Below are 17,149 nucleotides of genomic sequence, written 5' to 3'. Positions count from 1 at the left end.
GTTTCCTCCGTCGCAACAATCACAGTACGGTTGACGACTTTGTTACTCTTTTACTAAAATGGTTGCCATTTTTTTATTTACCATCAGATTTTCAAAAATATTGTACCATTGTGAAGGAAATTAAATTCTCCTTAAAATGAAATTAACTTGTCAGATTAATTTTGAACTTTGTAGCATTAAGTTTTTCTCCAAAGGTTATCTTGAAAAAAATTTCAAATTTTTTTTCAGATACATCTTATGATACATAAGTAGTGATGAGAGATGCATATTTCTAGTTGACTCTATTGGAAAGAGAATTCAATTTCCTTTCAGAAAATCATAACTTGTCTTCTTTGAAAGTTGATAGGTTTTGAGCTATAATCACATGAACATTTCGCATATTTTTTTGACGTTTTTTCTGAATATTGTCAGGATTTGGCGTCATACATTATAAAACTCACTAGTAATGAAAGGGTTAAAGGCGCACAAAATGTTGTGCCCAGTTTTTTTTAATTTCGATTCCGTTTTCGGGCTATTTCAATTAAAAGGTGAAAAAAGGTGTAAAATTAAGCTATTTACAACCCATCCAGCGTTTTCATATTTTAAAATATTACTTCGTAACTTTCATAAACTCGTAGCAATAATCTATACGGAGAGAATGTATGTGAAAATTAATTTGTAATATGCACAGTTGCCGAGAAATGGTCAATTTTGCATGAGTCACTTTTTACGCTATTGTGCCTGTAAAAGAGTCAATTATTATTGGATTTTCATAAAAGTGACACCATTTGATGCATAATGTCAATTGTGATTAGTTCAACTCAATTTAACATTTTCAATGTCACCGAAAATGACGAAATTTGGGCAAAAACTGTATTTATAGCCTTCGAAACAAATAATTTATTCAAATGAGTCGTATTTAGTGTTTGTTTAAGATTTTGATATTTGATTCTAATCAACTAAAAGAATGAACCCATACGATCATATAGATATCACAAAATGGTTTATAACTTGTTCAGTTTCGGAGAAATAGGCAATTTTCAACAGGTCACTTTTCAAGGTTTTTTGTCCACAAAAGTGTCAATTATTATTCGATTTTCATGAAATTTTCACTGTGTGATACCTAATGCCATTTACGATTTCATACAAGTAATTTAAGATTTTCATTATCACCGGAAGTAACGTCATTTTGGCAAAAACTGTATTTTTAGCCTTCAAAACAGATATTTTATTCAAATGAGTCTGATTTGTATTGTTTTTAAAATTATGATATTTGATTCCAATCAACAAATAGATTGAACCCATACGATCATACAGATACCAGAAAATTGTTTCTAACTTGTACGGTTGCAGAGAAAAAGACGATTTTCTACAAGTCACTTTTCAAGGTTTTTGGTCTATAAAAGTGGCAATTATAATAATAATAATCATTTTGTATAGTGCTGAGTGCTCCAGCTAACAGCTGCTCCGCGGCGCTTTTCACAATTAAAATATTACATATAATATAAAACAAATAGTTCTAAAACATTAAAATGTCAACATGTTCATAGTTTAAAAGCACGTTTAAAAAGTTCGGTTTTAAGATTTTTTTTAAAAACAGCAACGTTAGTAGAGTCTTTTACATGTCTAGGTAATTCATTCCACACGTTAGCAGAGGCGTAAACAAAAGCCCGTTCACCAGTTTTAGTTTTTACTGTAGGAACATGAAGTAAGTTTTTATCAGCAGAGCGTAGGTTCCTGCTTGGTTTATACGGGGTTAAAAGTTCATTAAGATATTGTGGGGAACAGTTATTATTTAGACAATTAAAAGTTAAAAGACCGATCTTAAAATTAATTCGTTGATAAACTGGTAGCCAATGAAGATTTTGGAGTACTGGAGTAATGTGTTCAGATTGTTTAGTTAGAGAAACGATACGTGCAGCTTTGTTCTGAATTTTCTGGAGTCTGTTTATATCTGATGCTGGTAATTGGTATAGAAGCGAATTGCAGTAATCTAGTTTGGAGAGAACGAAAGCGTTAGTTAACATTTTAGCGATATTTGACGTTATAAATGGTCGAAGTTTACCAATGTTGTAAAGATGAAGATTTAATGATTTGCATGTAGTAGAGATGTGACTTTTCATTTTAAGATCGTGATCAAAGTAAACTCCAAGATTTTTAACTGATTGGGAGGATGTTATTGTTGAATCACCGATTTTAACGGATTGAGAAAGAGATTTTCTGCTGATTAAGATGACCTCTGTCTTATCATCATTTAATTTTAGGAAATTAAGATTCATCCAATTTTTTATGTCATCTATACAAGCCTCAAGTTTACAGATTTCGGTGGAGTCACTCGGTGGTTTCAAAGCAAGATACAGTTGTGTGTCGTCAGCATAAAGATGAAAGTTAATTCCATGTTTTCGGATGATATCGCCAATTGGTGTTGTGTAGGCAGTGAATAAAAGGGGACCAAGAACCGACCCCTGCGGAACTCCAAAGCGTAGGGTTTTGGGAGACGATGTTGCTTTCTCAATGACTACATACTGTGACCTGTCAGTTAGATAAGAGCGTATCCATTTTAGACATAGTTCATCGACGCTAAAACGTGTTTGTAACCGGTTTAATAGAATATCATGATCAATAGTATCAAAGGCGGCACTTAAGTCTAGTAACACTAATACGACAGACTGTTTATTATCTATGTTAGTAACAATATCGTTATATACTCTCAGCAGTGCTGTTTCAGTGCTGTGACCCTTCTTATATGCTGATTGAAATTGTTCGTCAAGATTGTTAATAACAAAATGGTGTTTTAGTCTCGTGGATATAACTTTCTCAATTAGTTTTGATATGTATGACAGATTAGACACAGGTCGAAAGTTCTTTAAGTTATTCGGGTCTAGATTTGGTTTCTTCAGTAGCGGTTTAACATGGGCGATTTTTGTGAACTGGCTTACATTACCATGCATAATTGATGTGTTAACAATATGTGTAATTATTGGTAAGAGTTCATTTATACACAGTTTAAGTAACCATGTTGGTATTGGATCAAGGTTGCATGAAGAAGACGAAGATTTACTTATCAAATACTTGAGTTCTGTATTAGAAGCAGGAGAAAAATTTGTAAGGGGTGAACCAGCGAAGGGTTTTTCTTCACACAAGGCAGTAGATATATGATCAGGAAATTCGGAACGAATTTTATCTATTTTTTCATGAAAGAATGTTGAGAACTTTTCGGTTAACTTAGTACTTGTATTTTGAAATCTGTGGCCTTGGTTCTTTAAGAAACTGGAAGTGAGCTTATAGATTTGACGTGGGTTTTTCTTATTTTGGATAAAGCTATTGGAAATGTAACTGCGTTTTGACGAAGAGATAAGACTGTTAGTTTCATTTCTTGCTTGTTTATATAAGTCACGATCAATTTCAAGTTTAGATTTACGCCATCGCTTTTCAGCTTTACGTCGGTCAATCTTTGACTGTCGAATGTCATCTGAAAACCATTTTCTATTCGGTCGTAAAATAATGTTTCTTGTTACGACTGGAGCATGTTCATCAAGTATGTTTGTTAGTACTGCATTATAAAGTTTGATTTGATCATCAACATCAGGAATTTCCTGGACACGATCTAAAAGTTTACTACTTGTTATCGATGTTTTAAAATCTTCAACGCTCAAATTCTTTGTATTGCGATAGGAAATTAAAGTTCTTTTTGGTTTTGGTTTTGCGAAAATCAGTTCACTAATAACACAATAATGATCTGAGATGAGATTATCTTCAACCTTCAAAGATTTGATCAAGTCACTGTTGGCGCGGGTTATCACTAAATCTAGAATATGACCACCCTTGTGTGTTGGTTGAGAAACATGTTGATGTAAATGAAATGAGTTTAAAACCTCTTTAAATCTGTTAACTGTCGAGAAATTTGATTTGTCGACATGTATATTAAAATCTCCAAGTATTAAAATATCTTCAGGACCATCCAGAATACCGTGTAAGAAATCCGAAAATTCATCTAGAAAAGTGTCAATTGTACATTTATTAACTCGTGACTGGGGCGGTCTATATATAATAACTATCAGAAGGACACAGCTGTTTAACTGAATGTTATTTTGAAGAATTTCAAAGCTGGAGTATGTAGATGATGCAACACACATAACATTAATTGAGTCTTTGTGGATAAGGGCAACACCACCGCCATTTCTATTACAACGGTTAACAAGCGAATATTTATAGTTATCTGGAATAAGTTTGTTAATGACAAAACTGTCATTAGGTTTCAGCCAAGTTTCAGTCGATACAAATAGATCAAAATCATTTTCAATAATGAATTCATTAAGTTCATCTGCTTTATTTCTCACTGATCTGGAGTTCACAAGACATAAATTCACGAACTGACATGCATTTTGTTTCGATTCCGGCTTGACCTTTATAGGACAAATTGAAATTAAGTTGTTGTGGTTAACATGGTTTGTACTTATCTTAGATTCTCTCACTGTGATAATAGATTTAATCCTTCTTTTACCCCCTCTCACACCTCTCTTAGTTGATTTAACATTAATCAACTGAGGCTGTTTAAAAGTAGAGTAATTTTCTTGTTTATGTTGATAACAGAGCTCACCAATCTTCAACAACTCAGCTTTGGTGTAGGTGATCATATTCACATAAACTCACAGTTGAAGTAAAATATAAATGAAAACTAAATTGCAATTTCTGCTAATATATCCAATAAAATAGATAAACAAGTTCCACTAAACTGATCTTCAAATCAAAACACAGGTACATGCCAAAATTAGCATGGTTTAAAGATTGTTATATCCTTTAAAATACACAAAATAGTAAGAGCTAAAAACACATGCAGCCACCTTGGGCGCCATTACATACCTACCGATTACATATTATTCGATTTACATAAAATTTTCACCATGTGATGCCTTATGCCATTTCTGATTTCATAAAACAAATTGAACATTTTCATTATCACCAGAAGTACTGTACACTTACATTAGCATTACCACATCAAAATTTCAAATAACAGATGATGTGTTTTTCTCTGTTTTAATGCATGCAGCCTGTTTCAAACATGAAGAAACTTTTTAAATTCTCAAAATCGGTTAATAAATAAGTTTTCTATGAACATTTTTCTCATCGCAGATGGCAACAATTTTCTGACAAAAAGTAATAGACTTATCTATAGGCAAAACACGCCCTCGAAATAGGGCTTTTTGAGGCTAAAATAGTCTTTTAAAGATCCTACAATAACTCTGGTAATATCAAAAGCAATAAGTTGAAATTTTGACACCCAGATGAAAAATGGACGACAAATTCAATTCTGTCGTCAAAATGCCTCTGCAACATACGCGTTCCGTGAGATGGTGGCCATCTTGGATTGCGGTTAAAACCGCCATTAAAATGTACTGCAATTATGAGGTCAGCATCAAATGACACTACACGGCTGTTAAAAATGCTTCATTCTGCACTCCATAAAGTAAGTTTGATCTACTTCATGACTTCAAAGAAAAATGGCGGCCATTTTGGAATCCAAGATGGCCGACATGCCAGATTCCGTCACAATCGGGTGTCATTTATTCGGTGCTCAAAGTATGGGTTGTAATATATCATTGGAAAGGTATTGAAGAGGGGATTACAGTTTCCAAATGTCCAATACCCACCAGAGAACATATCAAATAAAGAACTTGTTTTTAGACATTGTCTATTTTGTTCAATATTTCAAAGATGAGACGTGGAATGTCGTAAGTTGATGCGCCTTCATGAAACTGCTTGCATCTTTCACAAATACATGAAAAATAGGTTTCAAAAGTTTTATATGATATAGGAATGCTAAATTCCCTCACATATTATAATTGGAAAATGAAATGAAAGATTATTCTATAATTATTTACCAAACATTTCATCAATAATCAAGTAGTCTAGCTTATATAGGCCAAGTAACCTTTACTGACAATCTAACATGTAAAATTAACTAATTTTAATTGAGTTACATTTTAATAAAAATAATAATTTTAATAGGCCTACTAGATTATTGAAAAAATTTTGGTAAATAATTATAGTTTTCCATAATTTTACTAATTATATTAATATCTAAAATTAAACCATTTTTATTGCGTTACATTTTAATCAAAATGATAATATTAATTAGCCTACATGATTACTGATAAAATGATTGGTAAATAATTGTAGTTTTACATAATTTACTAATTATATTAATATCTAAAATTGATCCATTTTATTGAGTTTCATAATCAAAATGATAATATTATTTGATAGGCCTATAATCTCTAGACTACTTGATTATTGATGAAATGTTTGGTAAATAATTATACTATTATAGTATTAGTAATTCGATTAATATCTAAAATTAACTAATTTATGGGACATACATGTTTGTCATTCGGTTCCAAGACAACTGTCAAGTCAAATCCATACATAAATGTCAAAATAACAAGTGTTTTGTTTATATCGTGCGTGATAGCATCCATGGAAGGATTACCCGCCTTCCACCCCCTTCAATCTTTTAAAACATTTGTATCTCAAAAACTATACCCGCCATTTTGATCGGGAATGCCGCGGAACCTTGCAGGGTTCTTCCTGATGATTCGTTGAAAGTTTCAATGACGTACGTGAAGAACTTTCCGAGCTATGAGAATCCCCAGCGAGATACCGCTCAAAAACCCGGGTGTGCCGTGAACACTAATTAATTTGCTAATGGAAAAACAATGGCTAACTGCCAGTGACGTAATATTAGCGTGGGTATTTTATAACTTGTGTTTTGAGTGCATTATCAATAAAGAACAAAAACGAAACTTGTATCACTAGAAAGGTAATTTAATTGGCTTTTTATTCATATAGGTTAAAATATGTTGACACAAATTGTGAGTTTTTTTATCGGATATTTTTTCTTGGCACTCAGTGCGCGAGGAGTGTAGGACACGGTCAATACGCTGACTGAGTGTCACACAGCGCTGAGGACGAATGTGGTAATGCTACTTACATGTAACAAATGTATAAAATGAATTGATATTGCTGGATTTGGTTGATTCGGCATCCATTTTATTTGATGTGTGCAATGCTTATGTCGGAAACCTGTTTACTGGTTTCATTGGTACAGGAAGTGACATTTTCACAGGTAAGTTCTAGTTATTAGGCTTTCAGACGAAAGATTACTAAAATTATTATTAGGGTTTCACACTGCGTAGCTTGTGTGAAACACTATTGTTTTTGTTAAGATTATTAGGCTTTCAGACTTTTGTCTGAAAGCCTATTGTGATTACCGGGTAATAAAATTATTATTTATTAGGCTTTCAGACTTTGTCTGAAAGACTATTGTTTTTACTAAAATTATTATTAATAATTTTAGTAAAAACAATTGAGATTACTAAAATTATTAGGCTTTCAGACTTTCGTCTGAAAGCCTATTGAGATTACTAAAATTATTATTATTATTATTATTATTATTTACAGCGGGGGCCTATTTCTCCATGATTGAAAACAGATTTATTGAACAGTAGCAATAAATCAAAAATCGGCCGTGGTTTTGCCAATTCTTTACCTATTTTAAAACAATTCACATTTTTGGAAACCCTGAATCTTTTCCGAGACAATGGCTCTCTCTCATTTTTCAATTTCGAACATTCATCTATGGCATTTGTCGTTCGAAATTTGAAAATACGTTGTTTAGGAGACAATTTTTGTAATTTTTCAAAATTTTCAAATTTGACCTACATTTTTGGCTACTTGAAGGCAATCCGATTCCAGTAATATAACTTTCATTCAGAGTTATCACCCTTTATTTTTCGATTTTTTTCGAATTTTCTGCCCATTTTGTGAGCCCGAGTTTCGTTTTACGGCGGAATCGACGTTTCTGAAACTTCTGGAACAGGAAGTTATACTCCAAATCCAACTGATAAAGCTATTTCGACAAGGATACTTAACCCGGAAGTGGTCGAAAAATTGTCCGATATTTTGAAGAAAATGCAAAAAATGGGTGATTTTGGGAAAAACATGATTTCTCCACCCGATATCAACGGATTAAAGAAATTAAGTTATCGGTGGGTAGCCCGGGGATTTGACTATCATATGATACCAATTTCACACGAATCCCATGACAGGGCAGCAAAATATGACATGCTGAAAATCAAGTATTTTCTGATTTGGAGCGTTTTTGGACGCCTATATCTCGAAAACTGCTCCAAGGATTTTTCTTAAACTTTCCATATCGAGAGTCTCCCCGGTAGTCGTGTGCATGAATCCATCCAATAAGACTTTGAAGTGTCTGGAATAGGTAAAATAACGGACTTATCCCGACAATAATCTCCATACCGGAAGTATTCAAAAAATGAAGAAAAAAGGTTAAAAAAAATAGCGCTCTTGCGAAAAACTTGATTTCTCCATCAGATGTTATCTGACATCTGAATGATACGATTTAGATGGCTAGAAAATAAATTATGGTACGCTGAAAATCCAGTATTTTCCGTTTTGCAGACTTTTGAGACGCCATTTTCTCGAAAACGAAAACTACGATTTTTCTTAAACTTTTTTTACTAGAGTTCTATCGGTGGACTATAAAAGCATTGAAATAATATAAGTGGTCGAAAAAGAGCCTCAATCTTGGAAAAAAGTTGAAAAATCCTTAAATTACTGAAAATGATCTTCTATTTTTCTTTGTTTGGAAAACAGCTGAATGGATTTTTCTGAAACTTCTTGTACAGAAGGTTAGGTAACCAAACAACTTGTTAAAACTATCCCGACAATGATCCAAAATCCGGAAGTAGTCGAAAAAATATCTGATATTTTGAGAAAAAAATCATAAAAAGTAAAAAAATGGTGATCTTGCGAAAAAAGTGATTACTACGTAAGATTTCATCGAATCAAATCAACTAAAGTGTCATTGGATAGTTCGAACAATGGACGATCTTGTGACATCTAAATGGTAAAAATTCGCGGGTTAGGCAATATATAATGGAACGCTGAAAATCTATTATTATCCTTTTTGGAGCCTATTCAGACGCTTTTATTTCGAAAACTTCTCTTATTTCCTTTCTAAAACTTCTGTTACTTAGAGTCCTAACGGTGGTCTATGGTGTGAATCCAAATTTAAAAGCCTCAAGGGCCACAATCTTTGAAAAAAGTCGAAAAATCGTTATATCTGTAAATCTGCTTCTAATGGTATAAGGGAGGTAAAACTGTCCAATGGATCTTTCTGAAACTTCTGGTACAGAAGTTAAATTCCCATACCAATTGTTAAATCTATCCTGATAATGAACCGTAAACAGGAAGTAGTCAAAAAGGTATTCGATATTTAAAAAAAAAAAAGACAGTAAAAAAATCGGTGCTCTTGCAACAATCGAGATTTCACCGTCGGGTGTAACCGGATCAAAACATCTAAAGTATCGTTTGGTAGCTCGATAAATGGGCTATTGTATGACACACTTCCTGTCTGATTCCTGAAAGCCAGTTCAGTGCTGCTTGCAGGTCTAGTTATTATTTTTTTTTTTTTTCGCTAACGCCTATTTCTCAGTGCTTGTAATAGATACCGATATGGGACCCAATTTTCTATCGGGAAACCATGTGGTGGCTACTTGATAAACTATTTTTGAAACTTCTGCGCTGACCAGAAGTGGCCGAATTTCGTGTGATGCATAAAAATTAAAAAACGGCCGTAGCTTCGCCAATTCTTTACCTATTTTCATACAAATGACATTTTCAGAAACCTTGAGTCTTTTCTCGGACGATAGCAGTTGAAATTTTGAAACTTTGTCGCTGACATCTAGTGTTCGAAAAATGAAAAAAAAATTTTACAAGACAATTTTTTTTATTTTTCAAAATTTTCAAATTTGACCTACATTTTTGGATACCTCAAGTCCATTCAATTCCAGAAATATAAATTCCATTCCGAGTTATCGCCCTTTATTTTTCGATTTTTTTCGAATTTTCTGCCCATTCCCCAACCCTTATATTTTTGGGAAAGAATAAATCGATAGTTCTGAAAGTCCTGGAACATAAAGCTATATAGTCAGACCGCTGGATAAAGCAATTTCAAAAACGATCCGGAAACCGGAAGAAGTCGAAATAATGATAGATATTTCGAAAAAAAAGAGCAAAAAATGGGTGTTTTGGGAAAAACTCGATTTCTCCGTCCAGTATCAATGGATTAAACTAATCAAGCTTTCGTTGAGTGGTTCGATGAATGGGCTGTCGAATGATGCCCAATTTATACGGATACTATGACCAAGCAGCAAAATATGACAAGCTGAAAATCAAGTATTTTATGATTTGGAGCGTTTTTGGACGCCTGTATCTCGAAAACGGCTCCAAGGATTTTTCTTAAAACTTTCCTTATCGAGAGTCCCTCCGGTAGTCTTGTCCATGAATCCATCCAATAAGACATTGAAATGTCTGGAATAGGTAAAATAACGTACTGAAAATCGAAAAAAGTTGAAAAATCGTGAAATTTTGGAAAATGCTCTATTACTTTATTATTTAAACAATTTTTTACAAAAAAGTTACACATTCAGATAGCTGACCTAATTACGATTCTAACGATGTATAATATGTATTGAAATATTTAAATTTAATTTTCGATATATTGACATTTTTGCATTTTTGGCACTATTGAACATAGGATTTCCCAGGGACATTTTATCTGATCAGACAATGTAATATATCATTACATAGGCCTGTGGCTATTTGATAAGGCAATCAGGTTATTAAAACTATCCCGACAATAATTTCCATACAGGAAGTATTAAAAAATGAAGAAAAAAGGTTTAAAAAAATAGCGCTCTTGCGAAAAACTTGATATCTCCATCAGATGTTAGCAGACCAAAAGAACTAAAGTATCACTGGATAGCCCCATTAATGGGCTATCACATGACATCTGAATGATCCGATTTAGATGGCTAGAAAATAAATTATGGTTCGCCGAAAATCTAGTATTTTCCGTTTTGGAGCATTTTGAGACGCCATTTTCTCGAAAACGAAATCTAATTTTTTTCTTAAACTTTTTTTACTCAAGAGTCCTATCGGTGGACTATGGCGTGAGTCCAAAACTAAAAGCATTGAAATAATATAAGTGGTCTAAAAAGAACCTCAATCTTGGAAAAAAGTTGAAAAATCCCTAAATTACTGAAAATTTATGATCTTCTAGTTTTCTTTCTTTGGAAAACAGCTGAATGGATTATTCTGAAACTTCTTGTACAGAAGATAAGGTAACCAAATAACTTCTTAAAGCTATCCCGAGAGTGACCCAAAAACCGGAAGTAGTCGAAAAAAATTCCGATATTTTGAGAAAAAAAAAGTAAAAGGTAAAAAAAAAATGGCGATCTTCCGAAAAAAGTGATTACAATACTACGCCAGATTTCACCGAATCAAAACAACGATCTTATGACATCTAAATGGTAAAAATTCGCGGATTCGGCAATATATAATGGAACGCTGAAAATCTATTATTTTACCTTTTTGAGCCTATTCAGACGCTTTTATTTCGAAAACTTCCCTTATTTCCTTTCTTAAATTTATGTTACTTAGAGTCCTAACGTTGGTCTATGGTGTGAATTCAAATTTAAAAGCCTCAATATAGCATAAATGGTCCAAAAGGGCCACAATCTTTGAAAAAAGTCGAAAAATTGTTATATCTGTAAATCTGCTTCTAATGGTATAATGTCCAATGGATTTTTGCTGAAACTTCTGGTACAGGAAGTTAAGTTCCCATACCACTTGTTAAATCTATCCCGATAATGATCCGTAAACCGGAAGTAGTCAAAAAAATATTCGATATTTAAAAAAAAGACAGTAAAAAATCGGTGCTCTTGCAACAATCGGGATTTCACCGTCGGGTGTGACCGGATCAAAACATCTAAAGTATTGCTTTGTAGCTCGATAAATGGGCTATTGTATGACACACTTCCTGTCTGATTCCTGAAAGCCGGTTCAGTGCTGCTTGCAGGTCTAGTTAGGCTTTCACCTTCGGTGAAAGACTATTGTTATTACTAAGATTATTCTTCTTCTTATTAGGCTTTCACCTTTGGTGAAAGACTATTGTTATTACTAAGATTATTCTTCTTATTATTATTAGGCTTTCACCTTTGGTGAAAGACTATTGTTATTACTAAGATTAATTAGAGTTTCACACTGCGTAGCTTGTGTGAAACACTATTGTTTTTGTTAAAATTATTCTTATTATTATTAGGGTTTCACACTGCGTAGCTTGTGTGAAACACTATTGTTTTTGTTAAAATTATTAAGCTTTCATATTACATATGAAAGCTTATTGTTTCTGTTAAGATTATTATTGTTATTTTTTTTTTGTGTTTTGTCCACAAATCGGATTTCTCAGAATCTAACCATAGGATCGTTCTGAAACTTTTACCTATCCCCCCAAAAATGGGTGGTGGCTGTTGATTAAATATATTTTCAAAACGTTTTACGAATCCGAAATCACCGAATTTTACGAAGGAATGCATTTGACCTACAATGCTGTAACTCTGTGACTATTTGACCTATTTTACTAATTCTTTTTTCTTTGAGTATCTTGAAACATTTACTTCAAATCTGCAATTTCGGATTTTGGCATTTCGAAAATTCGTCGCTGTCATTTCGAACCGGAAGTTATTACCAATTTGACAACTTCTTTAATAGTTGTGCGATTTTCGTGAAATTTAGAATGTTAGTAGATCTTGCCAATGCGACTTCAATGATGTCCTTGGAAATTTTCTAAATTATCTCCCCTTGGTGAAATTAAGGATCAAAGTTTTCAAAAAAATCGACGAAATATAGGTCAGATTGCCTTGAATTTTTTTTTCTGTACTAGCTAAGACAGTACTGATGAGTACACAAAATATGGAGTTTGTCGAGCAAACCGGAAGTGCCACCATCTCAAAATGTGAAAAGTCCATACGGCTTTTGCAATATTTTACTTAAAGACATAAGAGTTACATTTTCTGAATGCTTGAAGGAAAGCCTAAAAATCTATCGGTTTAGAATTTTGATTTAGGTCAACTGATGGACGCCATTTTGAAATGAAAATGAAAATTAGTGAAAAATCCACATTTATGGGCTTGAAAACATACACAATTGGTCTTGGCTTAGAGAATCTGTCTCCTATTACCGAAATTAATACATTTGAGGATAGCCTGGATCATGGTCGAATGTTTGGTATTTGAATATTTCAAAAATTCGAATTTCTCCTTTGATGTTTTCCATGCCGACAAGGTTGTTTTCGAGTTTAGCTGGTTTTGATTTCGCGCATGCGCTACACAGGAACCAACGGTACCATCAGTACTAAATTCCGGCGAGCAACTTTTCACGTTGGTACCTAGGCACCCTGAAAATTTCAAGGTGATACCTGCATTCGTTCAAGTCGTTTGTTCTTGTCACCTGCCTTTCGTCGTTTTTTTTTCTAAGTCAATTTACGGCTTCCATGAGGGGAAAAAAGTGTAATTTCGCCGTGACACCTATGACATATTTTAATTATTTACTGCTATAATATGAATTATCACTTATTCCCCGTTAAATAAATATCGGTCACCTGGTGCCGCTGTACAACTTAAAGGACACTGGCCTCAAGTCAATTTACGGAGAGAGAGAAATGGGGTTTAACGTCCACTCGACACAAACTAGGTCATTTCGGGACCAACATATGGTTTAATTTTATTTCAATAATTCGCTTGCGCGTAGGGGTCTTTAGCAGTGGGAGGAAACCGGAGGACCCGGAGAAAACCCACAAGGTTGGACAGGCGACCCTACTCCTTGCGTCAATTTACGGCTTCCATGAGGGGAAAAAAGTGGAATTTCGCCGTGACACCGGCACCGATTGTCCGAAAACCATGAAATTAGGACACAATACGCCCATTACCACCCCTGACTCTGTGCTTGACCCCCATTTTGATCACATTAAAAAGAAAAGAGTTTTAGCAAAAAAATGATTTTTGGAATTTAATATTGGTTTTAATTAATTTTGAAATTGGAAATGCAAAGAGATTTTATCGCCTCTTCCGTATGTGATAGGTATTGGTACTATACACATTATCCTTAAAAGACAATTTTTTAAACTGACCGTAACGATGCATCGACACTAGAAACCGAAATCGCTTATTTTGACCTATTTTGACTGCTGGGGTATCTTTCCGTACGTGACAAGGAGTAGGTCGCCCGTCCAACCTGTGTATTTTTTCAGGATCACCCGGTTTCCCCCCACTGCTAGACCCCTACGCGCAAGCGAATTATTGAAATAAAATTGAACCATACGTTAGTCCCGAAATGACCTAGTTTGTGTCGAGTGGTCGATCAACCCCATTTCGCTCTCTCAATTTTAGCACTCCTAACTCTAAAACTAAATGCAAGGAACGGGCCTATTTACAGAGGTCTCAATTTTAACCTACATGCACACCTACATGATATACATATTATTATAATCCCTATGGGATATTTTAATTATTTACTGTTATAATATGAATTATCACTTATTCCCCGTTAAATAAATATCGGTCACCGGGTGCAGCTGTACAACTTCAAGGACCTTGGCCTCAAGTGCATGGGACCAACTCTACATTTTCTGAAATGTCAATAAAAGCCCTGGAATGATTTCATTTAAAAAAAATAATCAGAAAGTAAATCTAGTTTTATTTATATGCTATTTGTTGCCAGAAAATATATTTTGTTACGAGTCTAATTCAAATTTAAAAATAAACAATGGGTCTGAGGCATATTTTATTGATATATAGAAATTAATGCAGTGTTCTCATTATGTGATAAAAGAGTGCCAGAAATGTCTCGAAATTCAGCCATTTGTGTATTTAGTACATCAAGTATATGCGTGTATTACAAAGCTCTGATTTGTGTGATTTGTGTACACCCCGCTCCCCCCCCCCCTCCTCGTGTCACTATCATGTACATATCAATTCTGCTGCCAACCCACCCACGCGAACATGACTAAATTATGAAACATTGTCTAGTCGTTTGTATGTTACGACAAAACGAGGCCAGCGTGGCTCATTTGCTGCAGAACGGAAGGCCTTGCAAGGATTAGTGTCTAGTCGTTTGGATGGTACGAAAACCCGATGTCAAAGTGGTTCCCCGTTGGCAGTGGTGAAGTATGGAAGGCCTAGCAAGGATCTGTGTCTAGTCGTTTCGATGGGACGAAAAACGCCCGTCCCCTCGTCCATGGTACAAGGATTAGTGCCTAGTCGCTTGGATGGTATGCAAAACAGAGGTCCCCGTTCTCTCCCTTTGTCTGTGGTTCTTGACCGAAGGCCCGACAACTAACTTTGCGTGCAGTTTTTTTAGGTAGGACGAAAAATCGAAATCCTGTGTGCATATTGGCGTGCACGAAAAATAACCTTTTGCATTTGGAATTTTATGCACCCACCCCACCCTCGAACAACGCTTAACATAACATTTTGTTTTCACTACCTACATTGTAAAATTTGTTTGATTTCAGATGACTTAGCCCCGGTTTTTCACAGTGAAAGATTTTGATGAAACTTGACATGCATGTTTATAACCCAAAGATATGGTTCCTTTCGATATTTGCGCATATCGAATCGTAACTTCATGAATTATGGTCCCTGATTGTAAGAAAAATCACTTTATATTTCGCGTGTTCTCTATCTATCTCTCGGAAATGGAATATGGAAATACACAAGCTAGCTAGTGTATTACAGGTTGGTGGTGGTGGGGATGAGGTCTTCTATTTGCAATGATTTTTTGACTACAAAATATACGTTCTAACTCATTACTCAAACTACAGCAAAAAAAAAGCGGAACGGAAACCCGATTTTATATATTCTTACAATAGCAACGCACTTCGGGATTAACTTAGAAATGGTTCCACTACTGATGTCTTCCGCCTTACTCCTGCCACAGTAGTGGCTTGTCCTACGGAGTTCCTTTCCGCAAGTTTTTTTTAGTCAAATGACTACAAAAAGGTTACTGGCCTATGTATAGCTCCCTTAATTTACACATAAACTGACCTAAAACTGCACTGCACATATAATAAACCAATTCCCATTGAAATAAAGGTGAAGCCGTACCGCATAATTATATGATTTGATGAAACCCAACTGCTACCTGAAGTTTCTCGCCTATCGAAGTTATAATATCCGCCGGTGTCATGGCGGCTCGCACATTATAAGAATCATTGCTTTGAAAATGTAGAACGCATTAACACAAAGAAAAACTGATGGGTAACTAGTTTAGTGGTCCAGTCTTCACTATAATTTGTGATAGAATTACTTATTTAAAAAAAACTGAATGATGTAAAAATAAAAATGGTTGGAGTGCCCAAGTTTAGATTTGTCGTTGATTTCATAAAGATGTTAGGATATAGAACGTTAAATACTGTGTGATTCAACATGGCGGCCGAGGGGTTTAATATGATATAAGTACGAAATACATGTACAAGTAGTACCAAATGGTTTATATGTATGAGAGTCAAGGTTTGGACTAAATGTCTTGGGGAAGTAGGGGGCGACTAGCATGTGCCTCTCTTTAGTGGACCGATGTGAGATTGCCCATTGTATTAACTGGACGGGTAGGCCTATTCACCTTCAGTTATGTGTCAATCTCAAATAAGCGGCTTCGTATCAACACGGTCGGCCTTGGGCCGGTTTAATTCTACGTATCTCTCGTAGCTGAGAGAAAAAAGATTTTTTAGCCCAGAGAATATCTTCCGTCAGAGTGGTTGTTGATTCATAGATTCTAATAACCCCTTTTGAAGTTTATATGAAAGCTTTGATATCTGCTATGCAGATCTAGTTCTTATTATTATTCTTATCATTATTATTTTTTTTTTTCCAATTTGCTTATATCTCAGCAACTTCTTGTCGGATCGATACAATGTCTTCAGTTTTACTGGGAAAGTGGGTGTGACTTAGAGATTAAAGCTATTCCCGGCATTCTGCGACATTGCGAAATGTCCGAAATCACCGAAAATGTCGTTTTTGGAAATATTGCCGTAATATTAACAATAATCATTGGATTTTAGCATATGATGCATTTTGACATAGCCAGAAACAGGGGACATAGCTATGTTACTTTTGATTTTTGATTTTCGACAAATCTTGGAAGATATTAGGCGCCAAATTTTGAAAATTTAAATTTTTACAAAAAACTTTTTTATTTATTAATATTTTTATATGACATTTTAACCAAGGTTAAAGAGTCATCTGATTTG

At 34.4% G+C, this 17,149-nt stretch overlaps 1 protein-coding gene across 3 annotated transcripts in view; it reads right to left on the bottom strand.

Annotated features, from left to right (window-relative positions):
- The window catches only part of LOC126808916 (uncharacterized), a 131,647-nt gene that overhangs the window by 82,650 nt on the left and 31,848 nt on the right, over window positions 1-17,149 (bottom strand). The gene's annotated exons all lie outside the window — the stretch shown is intronic.

This window comes from Patella vulgata, chromosome 1 (assembly GCF_932274485.2).
Source record: "Patella vulgata chromosome 1, xgPatVulg1.2, whole genome shotgun sequence".
Classification (NCBI taxonomy): Eukaryota; Metazoa; Mollusca; class Gastropoda; family Patellidae; genus Patella; species Patella vulgata.
The sequence above is the reverse complement of the archived record's forward strand: the minus strand, read 5'-3'. Positions and strand labels throughout refer to the sequence as shown.